Below are 24,380 nucleotides of genomic sequence, written 5' to 3' on the forward strand. Positions count from 1 at the left end.
GACTGCCTATGATGATGATGATGATGAAACACTGGGCTACCAGGGAGGGTTTTGGCGGGGCCAGCAGCCCGGTACCCAAGAGGGGGTGCAAGGCTGCCTGTTGGCGGCCCGGCCGAACCCGCGGCCGTAATTGTCGGACCAACCTGGCAGTTGGCTAATTAAAAAATAACATGGCAGCTGCAGCGTGTGCCCTCCCCTTTAAGGGCGGCCGCGCCACCATGCCACAGAGAATGTACTGACAGCAAAAGCTGTCGGAGGCACCGATTGGCAATAGGGCCGCTCCCACAGGGTAATACCGGGAAATGGGCAATTTCGAGGGGGTTCCCGCCAGTCGGTAAGGGATCGATGCGAGCACGCCACGGTGGGAAAACAGGCTCAGTAGTCCTGGGCACCGCTCCAAAACTCACAAAGAGCAATTTACAAAATGGCGGCCCCCTTGAGTGTTGTTAGAGCTGCACCAAACCAGGCAAGTGGCGAGTAATCCACCACACTCCTGACTTGTGCCTTGTAGATGGTGGAAAGGTTTTGGGGAGTCAGGAGGTGAGACATTCGCTGCAGAATATCCTGCCTCTGGCCTGTTCTTGTATCCACAGTATTTATGAGGCTGCTCCAGGTAAGTTTCTGGTCAATGGTGACTGTCAGGATGTTGATGGTGGGGGATTCAGCAATGGTAATTGGTGAGGACGAGGTCAAGTAGGTTTTTCCCTCATGTTGGTTCTCTCACCATCTGCTCCAGGCCCAGTCTGGTAGCTATGTCCTTCAGGACTCAGCTAGCTTGGTCAGTAGTGGTACTACCGAGCCACTCTTGGTGGTGGACATTGAAGTCTGCAACCAGAGTACATTCTGTACTCTTCCTGCCCTCAGTGCTTCTTCCAAGTGGTGTTCAACATGGAGGAGTGTTGATTCATCAGCTGAGGGACGGTGGTAGGTGGTAATCAGCAGGAGATTTCCTTGCCCATGCTTAACCTGAAGTCATGTGACTTCATGGAGTCCGGAGTCAATGTTGAAGACTCCCCGGGCCACTCCCTCCCACCTGTATACCACTGTGCGTCATGGGTGGGTCTGTCCTGCCGATGGGACAGGACATACGTAGGGATGGTGATGGAGGAGTCTGGGACATTGGGTGAAGGGTGTGATTCTATGAGTATGACTATGCCAGGCTGTTGCTTGACTAGTCTGTGAGACAGCTCTACCAATTTTGTCACAAATCCCCAGATGTTACCAACGAGGATTTTGCAGGGTCGACTGGGCTAGGTGTGTCTTGTCGATGCCGGGTGGTCCGTCCGGTTTTATTCTTATTATTGTTTCTTGTAGTGTTTTGTTCCAACTGAGTGGCTTGCCATTTCAGAGAGCAGTTAGGAGTCAACCACATTGCTGTGGGTCTGGAGTCACATATAGGCCAGACCAGGAAAGAATGGGAGATTTCCTTCCCTAAATGACATTTGTGAACCAGATGGGTTTTTACGATAATTTTCATGGTCACCATTACTGACACTAGCTTTTTATTCTAGATTTATTTTATTTAATTTAAATCCCACAGCTACCGTGGTGAGATTTGAACTCATGTCTACGGATTACTAGTCCCATAACGTAACGACAATGCTATCGTTCCTGGTATTATGAGTATCTTCATAATGATAAATTGCAATATTGTTACCTTGCCTGTACTAATTCAAGTTTTTTATTCTTACAGGGCCTTCAGGCATGCACCAGAAGTTGGTGGAACTGGCCAACAACAATTCCTCAAAGGAGCTGAGTTCTGAGGGTGCACCATCACAGGATTCATACATACAATGCTCCAGCTCAGATACTCGCACTTCAATGGGACTACTTAGACAAATAGTTGTGTTTTCACCTGGTGAAGCAGAAGGGAGTCCATGTTGGAGGGCACAGCCATCTCCAAGCTCTGTTCAGCTGGGCATAGATGCTGCGCCTTCGATAAAAGGAGAATCATTGAGCAACATTGAGCAGAGGATGAAAGTAGGATGCTCACAAGCGACCTGGACCTACTGGAATGCTACTTCTGGACCTGGCCCCTCCGCCCCAATCCATGGAAAGAACTCAATGTTTCCTTCTGTGGAAGGCGACTTACCCATGACCCCACGCAAAATACCTGGATGTCACCCTGGACAGTATTCTCACCTATCAGCAGGCAAAAAGTAAAAACCAAGGTGAACCTGGACAAGAAACTCACTTAAACATCATGGGTGGGGAGCCGCGGATAGGGGCACAGCCAGGACACTTTGCACCATAACAGTGGCCTGAGTCTACTCTGCTGCTGAATACTGCTCTACCTCAAGGTCCTGGAGGCACCACACAAAGATCGTCGACGTGCAGCTAAATGCCACCATGAGGATGGTGTCAGGGACACTTAAGTGCACTCCAATGGAGTGGTTCCAGGTACTGTCCCACATTGCCCTGCCTGCCATTTGCCGCGACGCCACCGTGCTCTGCGAGATGAACAAATTATGAGCAACACTGACCTTCCCATTCGTGAAGATTTGAAAAACCCATAACGAAAGTGCTAGATATCACTCCAGCCATTCTGGGAAACGACAGCCAATATTCATGCAGCTAGTATCAACGCACTATCCAGATGGACGAAATCGTGGGCATGCAACATAAAGAACCAACATCTCATCACTGATGCAACAGCAGAGGCTTCGACCTCCCTCGAGGACAGTAGACAGCGCTGAATCGAATCTGCACAGGACATGCACAATGTGGCCACCTGCTCCACAAGTGGAAGATGAGACATGACCCGAGCTGCAACTGCGGCCATGAGTTCCCGACTATGGAACACATCACATCAACCTGCCCACTAAGGTCTACTGCAGGAGGTATCTCATTTTTCCAGTTAGTATCTCAGGAGGCTATCGAATGGATAGCAAAACTAGACATCTCATTATAATCTTTTCCCATCATACGAAGGCAATACAGCAGGTTAGCAGTAGGGGAAATGATAATCAGAGTGTGACAGGAAGGGACAGAATGTATAAAAATAAGAGTGTATCAGAAAGTGGGGTCAAGCAGGGAAAAATAGTAAAAAGAACAAAATTAAAAGCTCTTTATCTGAATGCACGCAGCATTCGTAAAAGGTAGATGAGTTGACGGCACAAACAGATATAAATGGGTATGATCTGATAGCCATTACAGCGACGTGGTTGCAATGTGACCATGGCTGGGAACTGAATATTCAGGGGTATTTGACAATTTGGAAGGATAAACAGAAAGGAAAAGGAGGTGGGGTAGCTCTGTTAATAAAGGATGAGATCAGTGCAGTAGCGAGAAATTATATTAGCTCAGAAAGTCAAAATGTAGAATCAGTTTGGATGGAGATAAGAAATAATAAGGGGAAGAAGTCACTGGTGGGCGTAGTTTATAGGCCCTCTAACAGTGGGACGGAGTATAAATCAAGAAATAATGGAGGCTTGTAAGAACGGAACGGCAATAATCATGGGCGATTTTAATCTTCATATTGTTTGGACAAATCAAATTGGCCAAGGTAGCCTTGAGGAAGAGTTCATGGAGTGAATCTGGGATGGTTTCCTTGAACAGTACGTTATGGAACCAACCAGGGAGCAGGCTATCTTAAATCTGGTACTGTGTAATGAGACAGGATTAATAAATGATCTCCTAGGGGCCAATTTTCATCAAAGCCTCCGCCCGCCCAAGTACCACCCAAAATGCTGCCAATGGCTGCTGAAGTACCGGACGGTACTTTTGGCAGTATATTCATTACCAACTCCCTCAAAGGTCAGCGGGTGACAAATGGATGACATACGCCGCCAATCTGGGCGGCAGGGCTCATTCTCGGCAGCAGAGGCACTTGGCCATCCGCTGACGTCAGCGGGCGGTTAGTGGCACCTCTCTCCTTCCACCTGAAAGTGGCACTGGGCGGATTAAGAAGAGCAATGTCGGCCTCAATGGGCAGCAGCGGCCGGTGAGGTGATGAATTTCGGTCCCCGAGTAAAGGATCCTCTAGGAAAGAGTGATCATAGCAGGCTCAAATTTCAAATTCAGCTTGAAGGTGAGAAAGTTGTCCTGATCTTAAATAAAGGAGATTACAAAGTTATGAAGGCAGAGTTGGCTAAAGTAGACTGGGAAAATAGATTAAATTGTAAGACGGATGAAAAGCAGTGGCAGACATTTAAGGAGATATTTCATAACACTCAACAAAAATATAATCCAGTGAGAAGGAAAGACTTTAAGAGAAGGGAGAATCATCCGTGGCTAACTAAGAACGTAAAGGATTGTTGCAAATTTGAAAACAATGGCATACAAAGTTGCCAAGATTAGTGGGAGGCCAGAGGATTGGGAAAATTTTAAAAACCAGCAAAGGACGACTAAAAAAATAGTAAAGAGAAGGAAGATAGATTATGAGAGTAAACTAGTAAAAAATATAAAAACAGATAGTAAGAGTTTCTACAGGTGTATAAAAAGAAAGAGTAACTAAAGTAAAAGTGAGTCCCTTAGAGGATGAGACTGGGGAATTAATTATGGGAAACAGGGAAATGGCAGAGACTTTGAACAGATATTTTGTATCAGTCTTCATGATAAAACACTAAAAACATTCCAATAATGGATAATCATAGAGTTATTGGGAGGGAGGAACTTAAAACAATTACTATCACTAAAGAAAAAGAACTCGGTAAAGTTATGCGACATAAGGTGGACAAGTCCTTTGGACCTGATGGCTTGCATCCTAGGGTCTTAAAAGAAGTAGCTACAGATATAGTGGACGTACTGGTTGTAATCTACCAAAATTACCTGGATTCTGGTGAGGGCCAGCAGATTGGAAAACCGCAAATGTAACGCCCTTAATTAAAAAAGGAGGCAGACAGAAAACAGGAAACTATAGACCAGTTAGCCTAACATCTGTCATTGGGAAAATGCTGGAGTCCATTATTAAGGATGCAGTAGCAGGACATTTGGAAAAGTATAATACAGTCAAGCAGAGGCAGCATGGTTTTATGAAAGCGAAATCACGTTTGACAAATTTTCTTGAGTTCTTTGAGGATGTAACGAACAGGGTGGATAAAGGGGAACCAGTGGATGTGGTGTATTTGGATTTCCAGAAGGCATTCGATAACGTTCCACATAAAAGGTTACTGCACAAGATAAAAGTTCACGGATTTGGGGGTAATATATTAGCAGGGATAGAGGATTGGCTAACTAACAGAAAACAGAGAGTAGGGATAAATGGGTCATTTTCAGGTTGGCAAATGGTAACTAGTGGGGTGCCACAGGGATCGGTGCTGGGACCTCAAGTACTTACAATCTATATTGATGATTTAATCGAAGGGACCGAGTGTAATGTAGCCAAGTTTGCTGATGATACAAAGATGGGTGGGAAAGCAAATTGTGAGGAGGACACAAAAAATCTGCAAAGGGATATAGACAGGCTAAGTGAGTGGGCAAAAATTTGGCAGCTGAAGTTTAATATGGGAAAATGTAAGATTACCCACTTTGGCAGAAAAAATAGAAAAGCAAATTATTATTTAAATGGAGAGAAATTACAAAATGCTGCAATACAGAGGGATCTGGGGTCCTTGTGCATGAAACACAAATAGTATGCAGGTACAGCAATAATCAGGAAGGCAAATGGAATGTTGACCTTTATTGCAAAGGGGGTGGAGTATAAAAGCAGAGAAGTCCTGCTCCAAATGTGTACAGTTTTGGTCTCCTTATTTAAGGAGGGATGTACTTGCATTGGAGGCTGTTCAGAGAAGGTTCACTAGGTTGATTCCTGAGATGAAGGGGTTGAATTATAAAGAAAGGTTGAGCAGTTTGGGCCTGTACTCATTGGAGTTCAGAAGAATGAGAGGTGATCTTATTTAAACATATAAGATAATGAGTGGGCTCGACAAGGTAGATGCAGAGAGAATGTTTCCACTCGTGGAGAATCTAGAACTAGGGGGCATAGTTTCAGAATAAGGGGTCGCCCATTTAGAACTGAGATGAGGTGGAATTTCTTCTCTCAGAGGGTTGTAAATCTATGGCATTCTCTGCCCCAGAGAGCTGTGGAGGCTGGGTCATTGAATATATTTAAGGTTGAGATAAGACAGATTTTTGAGCGACAAAGGAGTGAAGGGTTATGAGGAGTGGGCAGGGAAGTGGAGCTTAGCCCAAGATCAGATCAGCCATGATCTTATTGAATGGCTCGAGAGGCCAAATGGCCTATTACTGCTCCTATTTCTTAAGAAAGCAGTTGTAGCACTGAGCAGCAGCAAAGAATGTGCGATGCAGTCAAAGGCCTTCTAAGCACACTGACCATGATTGCAGAGAGAATGGGGGAGCCACCTCAAGCATGAGTGGGTTGATGTTGCAGGGCATTGCGATGATGTGTTCTTGCATGCCTGGAGTGGCCAACTCCATGGAACATCAAACGCTGCAATAAAATGAGTTCATGTAAGCCTTGACCACGACTGTGCAGATTATGGATGACAACATGTGTCATGTATGTAACTACAATGTAACACCACTGTATTACTGTATACACTCAACCTAGATGCACACCTTGACCACAAGGAGTGAACTTGTGGGAGACATTCCGTACCTGATCACACAGGTATAAAAAGGGAGGTCCCACGCAGGGTCATCGTCTTTGGAGTCCTGTGAATAAAGAGTTAAGATCACAGAGTGACCTTGTCCCCAGAATGTGCCTCGTGTTGTTTCATGCTGTAGAGTAAGGACTTTACAGTGGCGACGAGAAACGGGAATTCACGGCCCACGAGAATGGCCACCAGTAGCACAGAGGAATGGTACTGTGTTGGGAAAGACTGAGGTAGGATGACTTTTGGGGCAAATCGATGGACGCCGAGGTTCAGCAGGTCCATGTGGCGAATATTCACAGTTCATACACCAGAACGTCACCAATGATGATGAGGGTTTTATTAAATGGTATCCCTGTATGCATGGAGCTGGACACTGGGGCCAGCCAGTTAATCATGGGCGTTCAGCAATTTGAGAAGCTATGGCTACTTAAAGCCAGTAGACCTAAATTAGCACGTATTGAGACACAATTACAGACTTACACTAAAGTCAGTGCAATGCAATGTTGGCTGTCACACACAATGGGTTAGTGAATCGGCTGCCACTCTGGATTGTCCTGGGCAATGGTCCCGCACGGTTGGGGAGGAGCTGGTTAGCCAAGATGAACTGGAAATGGGAAGATGTTCACGCAATGTTATCTGTGGAGCGAAGTTCATGCTCACAAGTCCTACAACAATTTGATTCACTATTCCAACCTGGCGTCGGGACTTTCAAAGGCACTAAAGTAGTGATACACATCACCCCGGACGCCAGGCCAGTGCACCACAAAGCCAGAGCAGTGCCGCTTGTGATGCGGGAAAAGATCAAGAGCGAATTGGACCGGCTTTTGAGAGAGGGCATCATCTCGGCTGTTGAATTCAGCGACTGGGTGAGCCCCATTGTTCCCGTCCTAAAAGTGGATGGCTCTGTCAGGATCTGTGGCGACTACAAGGCCACCATCAATCGGGTGTCCCTACAAGATCAATACCCGCTGCCAAGAGCGGAGAACCTTTTTGCCACGTTGGCAGGCGGCAAGCTGTTCACCAAGATGGACCTCACTTCAGCCTATATGACCCAGGAACTGGCCGATTAATCTAAACTACTGACCACCATCACCACGCACAAGGGACTGTTGGTTTATAACAGGCGCCCGTTTGGTATTCGATCAGCGGCTGCGATTTTTCAACGAAACATGGAAAGCCTGCTTAAATCCATTCCTGGAACGATTGTATTCCAGGACGACATCCTCATCACGGGTCGAGACACCGAGGAACACCTCCACAACCTGGAGGAGGTGCTACGCTGACTGGACCGGGTAGGCCTGCGACTCAAGAAGTCTAAATGTGCGTTCTTATCTCCTGAGGTTGAGTTTCTGGGCAGGAGGGTTGCTGCAGATGGGATTCGGCCCACGGAATCCAAAACAGAGGCGATTCGGTGAGCACCCAGGCCCAGCAACACATCGGAGTTGCGTTCATTCCTGGGACTGTTGAACTATTTTGGGAACTTTCTGCCGAACTTGAGCACGTTGCTGGAGCTGCTACACGTGCTCCTGCGTAAGGGTTGCGATTGGTTTTGGGGGGACTGTCAGGAACGGGCTTTAGATCGGGCGCAAAACCTACTTTAATCAAACAAGTTGTTGACCCTGTACGACCCCTGTAAAAAAATTGGTTCTGACATGTGATGCATCGTCCTATGGGGTTGGGTGTGTGTTGCAGCAGGGCAATGCTCAGGATCAACTACAACCTGTGACTTATGCCTCCAGGTCGCTCTCTCAAGCAGAACGGGGATATGGGATGGTCGAGAAGGAAGCGCTTGCATGAATCTTTGGTGTAAAAAAAAGTGCATCAGTACCTCTTTGGTAGGAAGTTTGAATGAGAGACGGACCACAAGCCATTAACATCCCTGTTGTCAGACAGCAAAGCTATCAATGCCAACGCATCAGCTCGCATACAGCGATGGGTTCTCACGCTGGCTGCTTATGACGACTCCATCCGGCACCGGCCCGGCACTGAAAATTGTGCTGATATGCTCAGCAGGCTTCCACTGGCCACCACTGAGGGGGCAGCGGAGCAAAGCGCCGAGATGGTCATGGCTGTCGATGCCTTTGACAGCGCAGGCTCCCCCATCACAACCCGCCAGATTAAAATCTGGACAAACACAGATCCCCTCCTATCCCTGAATAAGAAATGTGTCCTGACTGGGGATTGGGCGCCCGCACACGGAGCATGCCCTGAGGAGGTCAGACCGTTCCACAGACAGATGGATGAGCTCTCCATCCAAGCCGACTGTCTACTATGGGGCAGCCAGGTAGTTATGCCCCAGAAGGGCAGGGAGGCATTCATCAGGGAACTCCACAGCGAGTACCCAGGCATTGTGCTGATAAAGGCCATTGCCCGGTCACACGTTTGGTGGCCTGGAATTGATTCAGACCTGGAACACTGTGTTCGCAGGTGCACGACGTGTGCCCAGCTGGGTAATGCCCCCAGGGAGGCCCCGCTCAGCCCGTGGCCCTGGCCCACCAGGCTATGGTCTCGCATTCATGTAGACTACACGGGCCCGTTCATGGGTAAAATGTTCCTTATTGTGATAGATGCGTACTCGAAATGGATCGAGTGCATCATTCTGAATTCATGCACGTCATCCACCACCGTGGAAAGCCTACGTGCGATCTTTGCAACCCATGGCTTGCCGGACATCCTGGTTAGTGATAATGGCCCATGTTTCACAAGCTACGAATTCCGAAAGTTTATGTCGGGCAATGGCATCAACCACGTCAGGACTGCGGCGTTCAAGCCGTCCTCCAATGGCCAGGCGGAAAGTGCGGTCCAAATCATTAAGTAAGGTATGCTCAGGATTCAAGGACCCTCCCTACAATGCCGCCTATCATGTCTCCTGCTGGCCTATAGATCCCGACCGCACTCGCTCACTGGGGTCCTGCCCGCAGAGCTACTAATGAAATGGACACTCAAAACTCGGTTGTCCCTCATTCACCCAGTCCTGACCGACATAGTTGAGGGCAAGCGCAAGTCACAAAACGAGTACCATGAAGTAATTCGAGGGGGAGATGTATAGAAATAAATGATCCTGTATTCGTCCTCAATCACGCCATGGGGCCCAGGTGGCTTGAGGGCACTGTAATTGACAAAGAGGGGAATAGGGACATCATGGTAAAACTCAGCAATGGTCAGATATGCCGTAAGCATCTGGACCAAGTAAAAAAAAGGTTCAGCATCGACACGGAGGAACCTATTGAAGACCATGAGATGGAGCTCATAACACCACCAGTGAATGAGCAACAAGAGCAATCAGAAGAATGCACAGTCCTTGTGGTCAGCCCGGACAGGCCGGAATCACCACAGGTGACAGACACTCACGTCAGTGTTCAACAACCAGAGCCCCAACTGCGGCGCTCCACGAGGGAATGTAGACCACTTGAAAGACTAAACCTATGATCCCAATAAGATTTTGGGGGGGGGTGGGGGGAGGTGATGTCATGTATGTAACCACAATGTAACACCACTGTATTACTGTATATTCACTCAACCTAGATGCACACCTTGACCACAAGAGGTGAACTTGTGGGAGACACTCCTTACCTGATCACACAGGTATAAAAAGGGAGGTCCCATGCAGGGTCATCGTCTTTGGAGTCCTGTGAATAAAGAGTTAAGGTCACAGAGTGTGCCTCGTGAGGTTTCATGCTGTCGAGTAAGGACTTTACAACATGTCTGCCACCTTAAATAGGACGACAGATACCTTGGCCTTGTCCTTACCTTGTCCTCACAACAGTGCTCTCCAGCACAGTGATAGCATTGAAATGCAGCTGGGCCATGAAAGAGATGATTGTGAAAGGTGAGATGGATGATGGTGAAATGGGATATGGAAGTGAGGACTCCACTCAAAGTTCATCCACTTCTCACTCGTTGCTCCCCCTTCAGTCAGTACCCGAAATGCTGCCTTGTCTCCCGATGGCTGACCCTGCTCCAGCACCCTGGAGCAGTCTTTGGCGGGGCCCTTACGGGCTCCAAAACCCAAAAGTCAAGAGCATCTCAGCAGTCAGAGCAGGGATCTGAGCAGCCTGCCTCTATCTCTGCTCAAGCCACAGGGGTTGCACAACATAGGAGTAGTAGAAAAAGGAAGAGCAAAGCTTTGTAGTTGCACATGGGTGTATGATAAAATGTAATGTTATTAAGTTTCTATTCTTCAATTAAAGCACGTATATTTTATGCTTTGACATTACTTTCCCATCTTGCCCATCTTGGTTGCTGAGTGGAATGTCACATTTTAAGTTGTTTAATGATAAATGAAAAGAGCCGAATTGAGAGGGACTAATGGGGGGGATATGCAAGGGATGGTTGCATGTTTACAAGATTGCTCTGTGTCAGTAGCATTGGGGCCGGGTGGGAGGGTGATCATGGTAGATTGACCGTTGTATATGCTTGTGACATCATTCCGCTGCTGTAACCTAAATGAACCTTGCATTAATAAAGGCATCCCTGGTATCCCAGGCTGCAATGTGAGCAGCTGGCAGTGCATTGCACTCATCACCTTCCTCCTTGTTATCATCCTTCTCCTCCTCGGAATTGTCCAAAGATCTGAGCCCTGCACCTTGTTGCTCCTGCATGCTAAATCCGCACAATGTTGTCCATAGCGCAGCAGAGCACCATCATTGTGGACAACCTGGCTGCTGCACATTGAAGGGCATCTCCAGATCTGTCTAGCCACTGAAGGTCATCTTCAGCATATCGATGGCTTGTTCGACCAAACATCTGGTGGTCATATAGAATCATAAAAATTTACAGCACAGATGGAGGCTATTCAGCCCATTGTGGTTGTGCCGGCTGAAAAACAGCATTCATTGTAGCGCTGTTAAGCCTTCATTGGTCGGGATTCTACCAGGTGTCATCAGCAGCTTAGCACTCTCCTAGGATTGGGTCTGTAATGGATCCGTTGGGAAGGATCACGGCCTGTATGTTGTAGTGGAGCAGGCGGAGGATGCTGACGAACGTTTGGGGACATCCGAAATGGAGGAGAACGGTTCATAGACCCTCGTAGTTGAGAGTGTCAAAGGCCTTTGTAAGTTCGAAGAAGGCGATGTATAAGGACTAGTGCTGTTCCCTGCATTTATCCTGCAACTGTCGCGTTGCAAAAATCATGCCCGTTGTGCACTGTGACTCATAGAAACATAGAAAATAGGTGCAGGAGTAGGCCATTCGGCCCTTCAAGCCTGCACCACCATTTAACAAGATCATGGCTGATCACTCACCCCGGCACCTCCGCCCACACCCCCGCGACCCCCCCAGCCGCAAGGACCACATCCAACTCCCTCCAGAACACATCCAATGAACTGGTATCAACAACTCTCCACGGCAGGGAACCCCACAGGCCAACAACTCCCCGAGTGCAGAAGTCTCTCCCAATCCCAGCCCCAAACAGCCCACCCCCCATCCCAAGAGCGTGCCACCCCCCCGGCTCTGGACCCACCCAACACCGAGAACACTCCCCCCGCACCCAACCCGCCCCGACCCATCAGATTCCTTCCCAAATGCTGTCCACCCCCGGATGTCGAGCCCCCAGCCCCGGCCACCCCGGAGCCAAGCCCCCGCGACGTCAACCACACCACATCCACCAACCACCATCTGCGCAGTCAACCCGTCCACCCCACTCTGAACACTCCCCGCACCGGGGCACAGAGCCCCCAGGCCTGCCCTTCCAACACACTTCGCACCCCCCCAAACCTTCGCTGCAATGTGGCCCCTCCTGTCCCCCACCCTGGGTTTCTCCACCCCCCACCTCCACCACTCTCCCCTCCATCCCCCGCCCCCGTCTCCCCTCTGCCTCCCCGCACAGTCTCCCATCTTGGGGGCGATAACCTTCTGGGGCAGAGAATTATAGCCCCCAGCGTGGAAGTCCTGCTCCTGCTGCAGAATTGGCCTTACCACCCCTCAATGGAAGCTGAGTGCAATTTCCTACACTCCATTTCCTTTGGGGGCAGTTACCGGGGCACGACTGGATGCTCCTGTGACAGTTTGAAATGGTGCTCTCCACTCTCTGTCCTGTGACAGTGGGAACTGGTGCTCTCCACTCTCTCTCCTGTGACAGTGGGAACTGGTGCTCTCCACTCTCTGTCCTGTGACAGTGGGAACTGGTGCTCTCCACTCTCTGTCCTGTGACAGTGGGAACTGGTGCTCTCCACTCTCTGTCCTGTGACAGTGGGAACTGGTGCTCTCCACTTTCTGTCCTGTGACAGTTGGAACTGGTGCTCTCCACTCTCTATCCTGTGACAGTGGAAACTGGTGCTCTCCACTCTCTGTCCTGTGACAGTGGGAACTGGTGCTCTCCACTCTCTGTCCTGTGACAATGGGAACTGGTGCTCTCCACTCTCTGTCCTGTGACAGTGGGAACTGGTGCTCTCCACTCTCTGTCCTGTGACAGTTTGAAATGGTGCTCTCCACTCTCCTGTCCTGTAACAGTGGGAACTGGTACTCTCCACTCTCTGTCCTGTGACAGTGGGAACTGGTGCTCTCCACTCTCTGTCCTGTGACAGTGGGAACTGGTGCTCTCCACTCTCTGTCCTGTGACAGTGGGAACTGGTGCTCTCCACTCTCTGTCCTGTGACAGTGGGAACTGGTGCTCTCCACTCTCTCTCCTGTGACAGTTGGAACTGGTGCTCTCCACTCTCTGTCCTGTGACAGTGGGAACTGGTGCTCTCCACTCTCCCGTCCTGTGACAGTGGGAACTGGTGCTCTCCACTCTCTGTCCTGTGACAGTTTGAACTGGTGCTCTCCACTCTCTGTCCTGTGATAGTGGGAACTGGTGCTCTCCACTCTCTGTCCTGTGACAGTGGGAACTGGTGCTCTCCACTCTCTCTCCTGTGACAGTGGGAACTGGTGCTCTCCACTCTGTCCTGTGACAGTGGGAACTGGTGCTCTCCACTCTCCCGTCCTGTGACAGTTGGAACTGGTGCTCCCCACTCTCTCTCCTGTGACAGTTGGAACTGGTGCTCTCCACTCTCTGTCCTGTGACAGTGGGAACTGGTGCTCTCCACTCTCTGTCCTGTGACAGTGGGAACTGGTGCTCTCCACTCTCTCTCCTGTGACAGTGAGAACTGGTGCTCTCCACTCTCTGTCCTGTGACAGTGGGAACTGGTGCTCTCCACTCTCCCGTCCTGTGACAGTTGGAACTGGTGCTCCCCACTCTCTCTCCTGTGACAGTTGGAACTGGTGCTCTCCACTCTCTCTCCTGTGACAGTGGGAACTGGTGCTCTCCACTCTCTGTCCTGTGACAGTGGGAACAGGTGTTCTCCACTCTCTCTCCTGTGACAGTGGGAACTGGTGCGCTCCACTCTCTGTCCTGTGACAGTGGGAACTGGTGCTCTCCACTCTCTGTCCTGTGACAGTGGGAACTGGTGCTCTCCACTCTCCCGTCCTGTGACAGTTGGAACTGGTGCTCTCCACTCTCTGTCCTGTGACAGTTGGAACTGGTGCTCTCCACTCTCTGTCCTGTGACAGTTGGAACTGGTGCTCTCCATTCTCCCGTCCTGTGACAGTGGGAACTGGTGCACTCCACTCTCCCGTCCTGTGACAGTGGGAACTGGTGCTCTCCACTCTCTGTCCTGTGACAGTGGGAACTGGTGCCCTCCACTCTCTGTCCTGTGACAGTGGGAACTGGTGCTCTCCACTCTCTGTCCTGTGACAGTTGGAACTGGAGCTCTCCACTCTCCCATCCTGTGACAGTGGGAACTGGTGCTCTCCACTCTCCCATCCTGTGACAGTTGGAACTGGTGCTCTCCACTCTCCCGTCCTGTGACAGTTTGAACTGGTGCTCTCCACTCTCTGTCCTGTGATAGTTTGAACTGGTGCTCTCCACTCTCCCGTCCTGTGACAGTGGGAACTGGTGCTCTTCACTCTCCCGTCCTGTGACAGTGGGAGCTGGTGCTCTCCACTCTCCCGTCCTGTGACAGTGGGAACTGGTGCTCTCCACTCTCCCGTCCTGTGACAGTGGGAACTGGTGCTCTCCACTCTCTGTCCTGTGACAGTTGGAACTGGTGCTCTCCACTCTCTCTCCTGTGACAGTGGGAACTGGTGCTCTCCACTCTCTCTCCTGTGACAGTGGGAACTGGTGCTCTCCACGCTCTGTCCTGTGACAGTGGGAACTGGTGCTCTCCACTCTCTGTCCTGTGACAGTGGGATCTGGTGCTCTCCACTCTCCCGTCCTGTGACAGTTAGAACTGGTGCTCTCCACTCTCTGTCCTGTGACAGTGGGAACTGATGCTCTCCACGCTCTGTCCTGTGACAGTGGGATCTGGTGCTCTCCACTCTCCCGTCCTGTGACAGTTAGAACTGGTGCTCTCCACTCTCTGTCCTGTGACAGTGGGAACTGGTGCTCCCACTCTCTGTCCTGTGACAGTTGGAACTGGTGCTCTCCACGCTCTGTCCTGTGACAGTGGGAACTGGTGCTCTCCACTCTCCCGTCCTGTGACAGTGGGAACTGGTGCTCTCCACTCTCCCGTCCTGTGACAGTTGGAACTGGTGCTCTCCACTCTCTCAGCTGTGACAGTTGGAACTGGTGCTCTCCACTCTCTGTCCTGTGACAGTTTGAACTCGGGGAGTAGCTCCTCAGCCACCCCTTCAGTCTGCTTGCAGGTGCAAAGACATCAGGGAGCTTGGTCTGCCGCAGGGCAAAAGCATCATGGCACATTTGCAGAAATATCATATTGTGGTTGGCAGATCAATATTCCTGGCTGTAGTATTCTTCGGCAAGATAGAGAGATGGGTAAAAAGGCGGTGGTTGCGGTACTGATTAAACAATCTATTACAACGGTGAGGAGGGATGATGTTAGAGGGCTCATCAAATGAGGCCATATGGGTCGAATTGGAAAATAAAAAAGCGGCAATCACACTGCTGGGTGTGTATTATAGACCCCCAAACAGTGGGAGGGAGATAGAGGAGTAAATATGTTGGCAAATTGCTGTGAAGTCCAAAAACCATAGGGTAGGAATAGTAGGGGATTTTTACTATCCAAATAATGACTGGGACAAATATAGTGTGAAGAGTATTGAGGATGCGCAATTCTTGAATGCATTCAAGAGAACTTTTTTAGTCAGTATGTAGCAAGCCCAACATGAGAGGGGGTGGTCTTGCATTTAGTTTTGGGGAATGAAGCTGGGCAGGTTGAAGGGGTATTAGTGGGAGAGCACATGGGTGCCAGTGACCATAATTTAGTCAGATTTTGGATAAGGACAAGAATAGGCCTGAAATAAAAATTTCGAATTGGGGAAAGATAATTTTGCTATGTTAAGGAGTGATTTGGCCATAGTGGATTTGAAACAGCTACTTGTGGGTAAATCAGTGTCGGAACAGTGGGAGGCATTCAAGGAGGAGATCCGGAAGGCTCAAGCCAAACATGTGCCCTGAAAGAAAAAGGCTGGGAAAAATAATTCTAGAGCACCCTGGATGTCTAGGAACTTACAGGGGAGGATTAAGAAAAAAAGGAACGCTTATGTCATATACCAACGGCTAAATACTTTCGAATCTTTAGAGGAATATGAAAATTTAAGAGGCAAAATTAAAAAGGATATTAAGAATGCAAAGAGAGAGCACAAGAAATTCTTGGCCAGTAAAATTAAGGAAAATCCTAAGATGTTCTTTAAATATATTAAGAGTAAGAGGGTAACTAAAGAAAGGAGACCATGAGGGTAATCTTTGTGTGGAGGCGGAAGATGTTGGTAAGGTTCTTAACGAACACTTTCCATCTGTTTTCACAAAGGAAAGGGGTACTGCAGAAACTGCAATCGAGGAGGAGTGTGATATTCTGGATGAAATAAATATAGTGAGAGAGGAAGTATTAAGGGGTTCAGCAGCTTTGAAAGCAGATAAGTCCCCAGGCCCGGATGAAATGCATCCCAGGCTGTTGAGCGATATAAAAGAGGAAATAGCAAAGGCCTTGACCATCATTTTCCAGTCCTCTTTGGATCTGGGCATGGTGCCAGAGGATTGGAGGACTGCTAATGTAGTACCCTTGTTTAAGAAGGGAGAAAGGGATAGGCTGAGTAATTACAGGCCTGTCAGCCTAACGTCAGTGGTGGGAAAACTATTGGAAAACATCCTGAAAGACCAGATAAATCTGAATTTGGCAAGGCAGAGATTAATTAGGGACAGTCAGCATGGATTTGTTAAGGGAAGATCGTGTCTGACTAACCTGGATTGAATTTTTTGAGGAGGTAACCAAGAAGGTAGTGCATAGGATGTAGTATATATGGACTTTACCAAGGCTTTTGATAAGGTCCCACATTGTAGACTGGTCATGAAGGTTAAAGCCCATGGGTTGCAGGGCAAAGAGGCAAGTTGGATCCAAAATTAGCTTGGAGGTAGGAAGCAAAGTGTAATGATTGATGTGATGTTTTTGTGACTGGAAGGATGTTTCCAGTGGGATCCGCAGGGCTCAGTACTGGGTCCCTTGCTTTTTGTGGTATATATCAACAATTTAAATTTGAATATATGGAGTATGATTAAGAAGTTTGCAGACGACACTAAAATTGGCTGTGTGGTTGATAATGAAGAAGAAAGTCATGGGCTGCAGGAGGATATCAATCTACTGGTCAGGTGGGCAGAGCAAAGGCAAATGGAATTTAATTCAGAGAAGTCTGAGGTGATGCACTTTGGGAGGGCTAATAAGGAAATGGTATACACCTTAAGCGGTCGGCCATTTAATAGTGTAGATGAAGTGCTTGTCCACAGATCCCTGAAAGTAGCAGGCCAGGTGGATAAGGTGGTTAAGACGGCATACGGAATGCTTGCCTTTATTGGTCGAGGCATAGAATACAAGAGCAAGGAGGTTATGCTTAAATTGAATAATACTTTGGTTAGGCCACAGCTGGAGTACTGCCTGCAGTTCTGGTCACCATATTATAGGAAGGACATGATTGCACTAGAGAGGGTGCAAAGGAGATTTACTAGGATGCTGCCCGGAATGGAGAATCTTAGTTCCGAGGACAGATTGGATAGGCTAGGTTTGTTCGCATTGGAACAGAGAAGGTTGCGAGGAGACCTCATTGAGGTGTACAAAATATTGAGGGGCCTGGACATAATGGATAGTAAGAGTCTATTTCCCTTGGTGGAGGGGATTATTACAAGGGGGCATAGTTTTAAGGTGGTTAGTGGAAGGGTTAGAGGGGATTTGAGGGGGGGTGCTTCTTTACGCAGAGGGTTGTGGGGATCTGGAACACGCTGAATGGAAGAGTGGTGGATGCTGAAACCTTCACCACTTTTAAAAGGTGGTTGGATGGGCACTTAAAGTGTAGTAACCTGCAGGGTTACGGACTTAGTTAGAGCTGGTAATTGGGATTAGACTGGATGAACTTTTGTTGACCGACGCAGTATGAATGGTAATTACTGCAGGGGGTAGAATACAGCCAGGGTGATCTACTGGACTAGTTTTGATCGCCGAGATGGGTCGGAGAGGAATTTTCCCAGATTTTTTCTCCCTAAATTGGCCTGGGTTTTTATCTGGATTTTGCCTCTCCCAGGAGATCACATGGCTCCGGTTGGGGTGGAGCGTAGAATGTTTCAGTATAAGGGGTGTCGCAGTTGTGTGAGGTGGACTGGTTGGGCTGGGTGCTCTTTGCCTTTCCTCTCTTTCCTGCAACAGTTGGAACTGGTGCTCTCCACTCTCTGTCCTGTGACAGTGGGAACTGGTGCTCTCCACTCTCTGTCCTGTGACAGTTGGAACTGGTGCTCTCCACTCTCTCTCCTGTGACAGTTGGAGCTAATACTCTCCACTCTCCCGTCCTGTGACAGTGGTAACTGGTGCTCTCCACTCTGTCCTGCGACAGCTGGAACTGGTGCTCTCCACTCTCCTGTCCTGTGACAGTGGGAACTGGTGCTCTCCACTCTCCCGTCCTGTGACAGTGGGAACTGGTGCTCTCCACACTCTGTCCTGTGACAGTGGGAACTGGTGCTCTCCACTCTCCCGTCCTGTGACAGTGGGAACTGGTGCTCTCCACTCTCTCTCCTGTGACAGTGGGAACTGGTGCTCTCCACTCTCTCTCCTGTGACAGTGGGAACTGGTGCTCTCCACTCTGTCCTGCGACAGTTGGAACTGGTGCTCTCCACTCTGTCCTGCGACAGTTGGAACTGGTGCTCTCCACTCTCCTGTCCTGTGACAGTGGGAACTGGTGCTCTCCACTCTCTCGTCCTGTGACAGTGGGAACTGGTGCTCTCCACTCTCTCTCCTGTGACAGTGGGAACTGGTGCTCTCCACTCTCTGTCCTGTGACAGTGGGAACTGGTGCTCTCCACTCTCCTGTCCTGTGACAGTTGGAACTGGTGCTCTCCACTCTCTGTCCTGTGACAGTTGGAACTGGTGCTCTCCACTCTCTGTCCTGTGACAGTGGGAACTGGTGCTCTCCACTCTCTGTCCTGTGACAGTGGGAACTGGTGCTCTCCACTCTCCTGTCCTGTGACAGTGGGAACTGGTGCTCTCCACTCTCTCTCCTGTGACAGTGGGAACTGGTGCTCTCCACTCTCTCTCCTGTGACAGTGGGAACTGGTGCTCTCCACTCTCTGTCCTGTGACAGTGGGAACTGGTGCTCTCCACTCTCCTGTCCTGTGACAGTGGGAACTGGTGCTCTCCACTCTCTCTCCTGTGACAGTTGGAACTGGTGCTCTCCACTCTCTGTCCTGTGACAGTTGGAACTGGTGCTCTCCACTCTCTCTCCTTTGACAGTGGGAACTGGTGCTCTCCACTCTCTGTCCTGTGACAGTGGGAACTGGTGCTCTCCACTCTCTGTCCTGTGACAGTTGGAACTGGTGCTTTCCACTCTCTGTCCTGCGACAGTTTGAACTGGTGCTCTCCACTCTGTCCTGCGACAGTTGGAACTGGTGCTCTCCACTCTGTCCTGCGACAGTTGGAACTGGTGCTCTCCACTCTGTCCTGTGACAGTGGGAACTGGTGCTCTCCACTCTCTGTCCTGTGACAGTGGGAACTGGTGCTCTCCACTCTGTCCTGCGACAGTTGGAACTGGTGCTCTCCACTCTCTGTCCTGTGACAGTTGGAACTGGTGCTCTCCACTCTCTGTCCTGTGACAGTTGGAACTGGTGCTCTCCACTCTGTCCTGCGACAGTTTGAACTGGTGCTCTCCACTCTGTCCTGCGACAGTTTGAACTGGTGCTCTCCACTCTGTCCTGCGACAGTTGGAACTGGTGCTCTCCACTCTCTGTCCTGTGACAGTTGGAACTGGTGCTCTCCACTCTCTGTCCTGTGACAGTTGGAACTGGTGCTCTCCACTCTCTGTCCTGTGACAGTGGGAACTGGTGCTCTCCACTCTCTGTCCTGTGACAGTGGGAACTGGTGCTCTCCACTCTCCCGTCCTGTGACAGTGGGAACTGGTGCTCTCCACTCTCTGTCCTGTGACAGTGGGAACTGGTGCTCTCCACTCTCTGTCCTGTGACAGTGGGAACTGGTGCTCTCCACTCTCCCGTCCTGTGACAGTGGGAACTGGTGCTCTCCACTCTCTGTCCTGTGACAGTGGGAACTGGTGCTCTCCACTCTCTGTCCTGTGACAGTTGGAACTGGCGCTCTCCACTCTCTCTCCTGTGACAGTGGGAACTGGCGCTCTCCACTCTCTGTCCTGTGACAGTGGGAACTGGTGCTCTCCAAACTCTGTCCTGTGACAGTTGGAACTGGTGCTCTCCACTCTCTGTCCTGTGACAGTGGGAACTGGTGCTCTCCACTCTCCCGTCCTGCGACAGTGGGAAATGGTGCTCTCCACTCACTGTCCTGTGACAGTGGGAACTGGTGCTCTCCACTCTCTGTCCTGTGACAGTGGGAACTGGTGCTCTCCACTCTCTGTCCTGTGACAGTTGGAACTGGTGATCTCCACTCTCTGTCCTGTGACAGTTGGAACTGGTGCTCCCCACTCTCCCGTCCTGTGACAGTGGGAACTGGTGCTCTCCACTCTCCCGTCCTGCGACAGTGGGAACTGGTGCTCTCCACTCTCTCTCCTGTGACAGTGGGAACTGGTGCTCTCCACTCTCTGTCCTGTGACAGTTGGAACTGGTGCTCTCCACTCTCTGTCCTGTGACAGTGGGAACTGGTGCTCTCCACTCTCCCGTCCTGTGACAGTGGGAACTGGTGCTCTCCACTCTCTATCCTGTGAGGTTTGGAACTGGTGCTCTCCACATTCTATCCTGTGACAAGGGGAACTGGTGCTCTCCACTCTCTGTCCTGTGACAGTTGGAACTGGTGCTCTCCACTCTCCTGTCCTGTGACAAGGGGAACTGGTGCTCTCCACTCTCTGTCCTGTGACAGTGGGAACTGGTGCTCTCCACTCTCTGTCCTGCGACAGTTGGAACTGGTGCTCTCTACTCTCCCGTCCTGTGACAGTGGGAACTGATTCTCTCCACTCTCTGTCCTGTGACAGTAGGAACTGGTGCTCTCCACTCTCCCGTCCTGTGACAGTGGGAACTGGTTCTCTCCACTCTCTCTCCTGTGACAGTGGGAACTGGTGCTCTCCACTCTCCTGTTCTGTGACAGTTGGAACTGGTGCTCTGCACTCACTGTCCTGCGACAGTTGGAACTGGTGCTCTCCACTCTCTGTCCTGCGCCAGTTGGAACTGGTGCTCTCCACTCTCGGTCCTGTGACAGTGGGAACTCGTGCTCCCCACTCTCTGTCCTGTGACAGTGGGAACTGGTGCTCTCCACTCTCTGTCCTGTGACAGTTAGAACTGGTGCTCTCCACTCTCTCTCCTGTGACAATTGGAACTGATCCTCTCCACTCTCTCACCTGTGACAATTGGAACTGGTGCTCTCCACTCTCCCGTCCTGTGACAGTTGGAACTGGTGCTCTCCACTCGCTCCTGTGATAGTGGGAACTGGTGCTCTCCACTCTCTCTCCTGTGACAGTTGGAACTGGTGCTCTCCACTCTCTGTCCTGTGAAAGTGGGAACTGGTGCTCTCCACTCTCTGTCCTGTGACAGTGGGAACTGGTGCTCTCCACTCTCTCTCCTGTGACAGTTGGAACTGGTGCTCTCCACTCTCTGTCCTGTGACAGTTGGAACTGGTGCTCTCCACTCTCTCTCCTTTGACAGTGGGAACTGGTGCTCTCCACTCTCTGTCCTGTGTCAGTGGGAACTGGTGCTCTCCACTCTCCCGTCCTGTGACAGTGGGAACTGGTGCTCTCCACTCTCTGTCCTGTGACAGTTGGAACTGGTGCTCTCCACTCTCTGTCCTGTGACAGTTTGAACTGGCGCTCTCCACTCTCTGTCCTGTGACAGTGGGAACTGGTGCTCTCCACTCTCTCTCCTTTGACAGTGGGAACTGGTGCTCTCCACTCTCTGTCCTGTGACAGTTTGAACTGGCGCTCTCCACTCTCTGTCCTGCGACAGTTTGAACTGGTGCTCTCCACTCTGTCCTGCGACAGTTGGAACTGGTGCTCTCCACTCTGTCCTGCGACAGTTGGAACTGGTGCTCTCCACTCTCTGTCCTGTGACAGTGGGAACTGGTGCTCTCCACTCTCTGTCCTGTGACAGTGGGAACTGGTGCTCTCCACTCTGTCCTGCGACAGTTGGAACTGGTGCTCTCCACTCTCTGTCCTGTGACAGTTGGAACTGGTGCTCTCCACTCTCTGTCCTGTGACAGTTGGAACTGGTGCTCTCCACTCTGTCCTGCGACAGTTTGAACTGGTGCTCTCCACTCTGTCCTGCGACAGTTGGAACTGGTGCTCTCCACTCTCTGTCCTGTGACAGTTGGAACTGGTGCTCTCCACTCTCTGTCCTGTGACAGTTGGAACTGGTGCTCTCCACTCTCTGTCCTGTGACAGTGGGAACTGGTGCTCTCCACTCTCTGTCCTGTGACAGTGGGAACTGGTGCTCTCCACTCTCCCGTCCTGTGACAGTGGGAACTGGTGCTCTCCACTCTCTGTCCTGTGACAGTGGGAACTGGTGCTCTCCACTCTCTGTCCTGTGACAGTGGGAACTGGTGCTCTCCACTCTCCCGTCCTGTGACAGTGGGAACTGGTGCTCTCCACTCTCTGTCCTGTGACAGTGGGAACTGGTGCTCTCCACTCTCTGTCCTGTGACAGTTGGAACTGGCGCTCTCCACTCTCTCTCCTGTGACAGTGGGAACTGGCGCTCTCCACTCTCTGTCCTGTGACAGTGGGAACTGGTGCTCTCCAAACTCTGTCCTGTGACAGTTGGAACTGGTGCTCTCCACTCTCTGTCCTGTGACAGTGGGAACTGGTGCTCTCCACTCTCCCGTCCTGCGACAGTGGGAAATGGTGCTCTCCACTCACTGTCCTGTGACAGTGGGAACTGGTGCTCTCCACTCTCTGTCCTGTGACAGTGGGAACTGGTGCTCTCCACTCTCTGTCCTGTGACAGTTGGAACTGGTGATCTCCACTCTCTGTCCTGTGACAGTTGGAACTGGTGCTCCCCACTCTCCCGTCCTGTGACAGTGGGAACTGGTGCTCTCCACTCTCCCGTCCTGCGACAGTGGGAACTGGTGCTCTCCACTCTCTCTCCTGTGACAGTGGGAACTGGTGCTCTCCACTCTCTGTCCTGTGACAGTTGGAACTGGTGCTCTCCACTCTCTGTCCTGTGACAGTGGGAACTGGTGCTCTCCACTCTCCCGTCCTGTGACAGTGGGAACTGGTGCTCTCCACTCTCTATCCTGTGAGGTTTGGAACTGGTGCTCTCCACATTCTATCCTGTGACAAGGGGAACTGGTGCTCTCCACTCTCTGTCCTGTGACAGTTGGAACTGGTGCTCTCCACTCTCCTGTCCTGTGACAAGGGGAACTGGTGCTCTCCACTCTCTGTCCTGTGACAGTGGGAACTGGTGCTCTCCACTCTCTGTCCTGCGACAGTTGGAACTGGTGCTCTCTACTCTCCCGTCCTGTGACAGTGGGAACTGATTCTCTCCACTCTCTGTCCTGTGACAGTAGGAACTGGTGCTCTCCACTCTCCCGTCCTGTGACAGTGGGAACTGGTTCTCTCCACTCTCTCTCCTGTGACAGTGGGAACTGGTGCTCTCCACTCTCCTGTTCTGTGACAGTTGGAACTGGTGCTCTGCACTCACTGTCCTGCGACAGTTGGAACTGGTGCTCTCCACTCTCTGTCCTGCGCCAGTTGGAACTGGTGCTCTCCACTCTCGGTCCTGTGACAGTGGGAACTCGTGCTCCCCACTCTCTGTCCTGTGACAGTGGGAACTGGTGCTCTCCACTCTCTGTCCTGTGACAGTTAGAACTGGTGCTCTCCACTCTCTCTCCTGTGACAATTGGAACTGATCCTCTCCACTCTCTCACCTGTGACAATTGGAACTGGTGCTCTCCACTCTCCCGTCCTGTGACAGTTGGAACTGGTGCTCTCCACTCGCTCCTGTGACAGTGGGAACTGGTGCTCTCCACTCTCTCTCCTGTGACAGTTGGAACTGGTGCTCTCCACTCTCTGTCCTGTGAAAGTGGGAACTGGTGCTCTCCACTCTCTGTCCTGTGACAGTGGGAACTAGTGCTCTCCAGTGTCTGTCCTGTGACACTGGGAACTGGTGCTCTCCACTCTCTGTCCTGTGACAGTTGGAACTGGTGCTCTCCAATCTCTGTCCTGTGACAGTTGGAACTGGTGCTCTCCACTCTCTGTCCTGTGACAGTGGGAACTGGTGCTCTCCACTCTCCCGTCCTGCGACAGTGGGAACTGGTGCTCTCCACTCACTGTCCTGTGACAGTGGGAACTGGTGCTCTCCACTCTCTGTCGTGTGACAGTGGGAACTGGTGCTCTCCACTCTTCCGTCCTGTGACAGTGGGAACTGGTGCTCTCCACTCTCCCGTCCTGTGACAGTGGGAACTGGTGCTCT

The sequence above is a fragment of the Pristiophorus japonicus genome, chromosome 5, assembly GCF_044704955.1.
Source record: "Pristiophorus japonicus isolate sPriJap1 chromosome 5, sPriJap1.hap1, whole genome shotgun sequence".
NCBI lineage: Eukaryota > Metazoa > Chordata > Chondrichthyes > Pristiophoridae > Pristiophorus > Pristiophorus japonicus.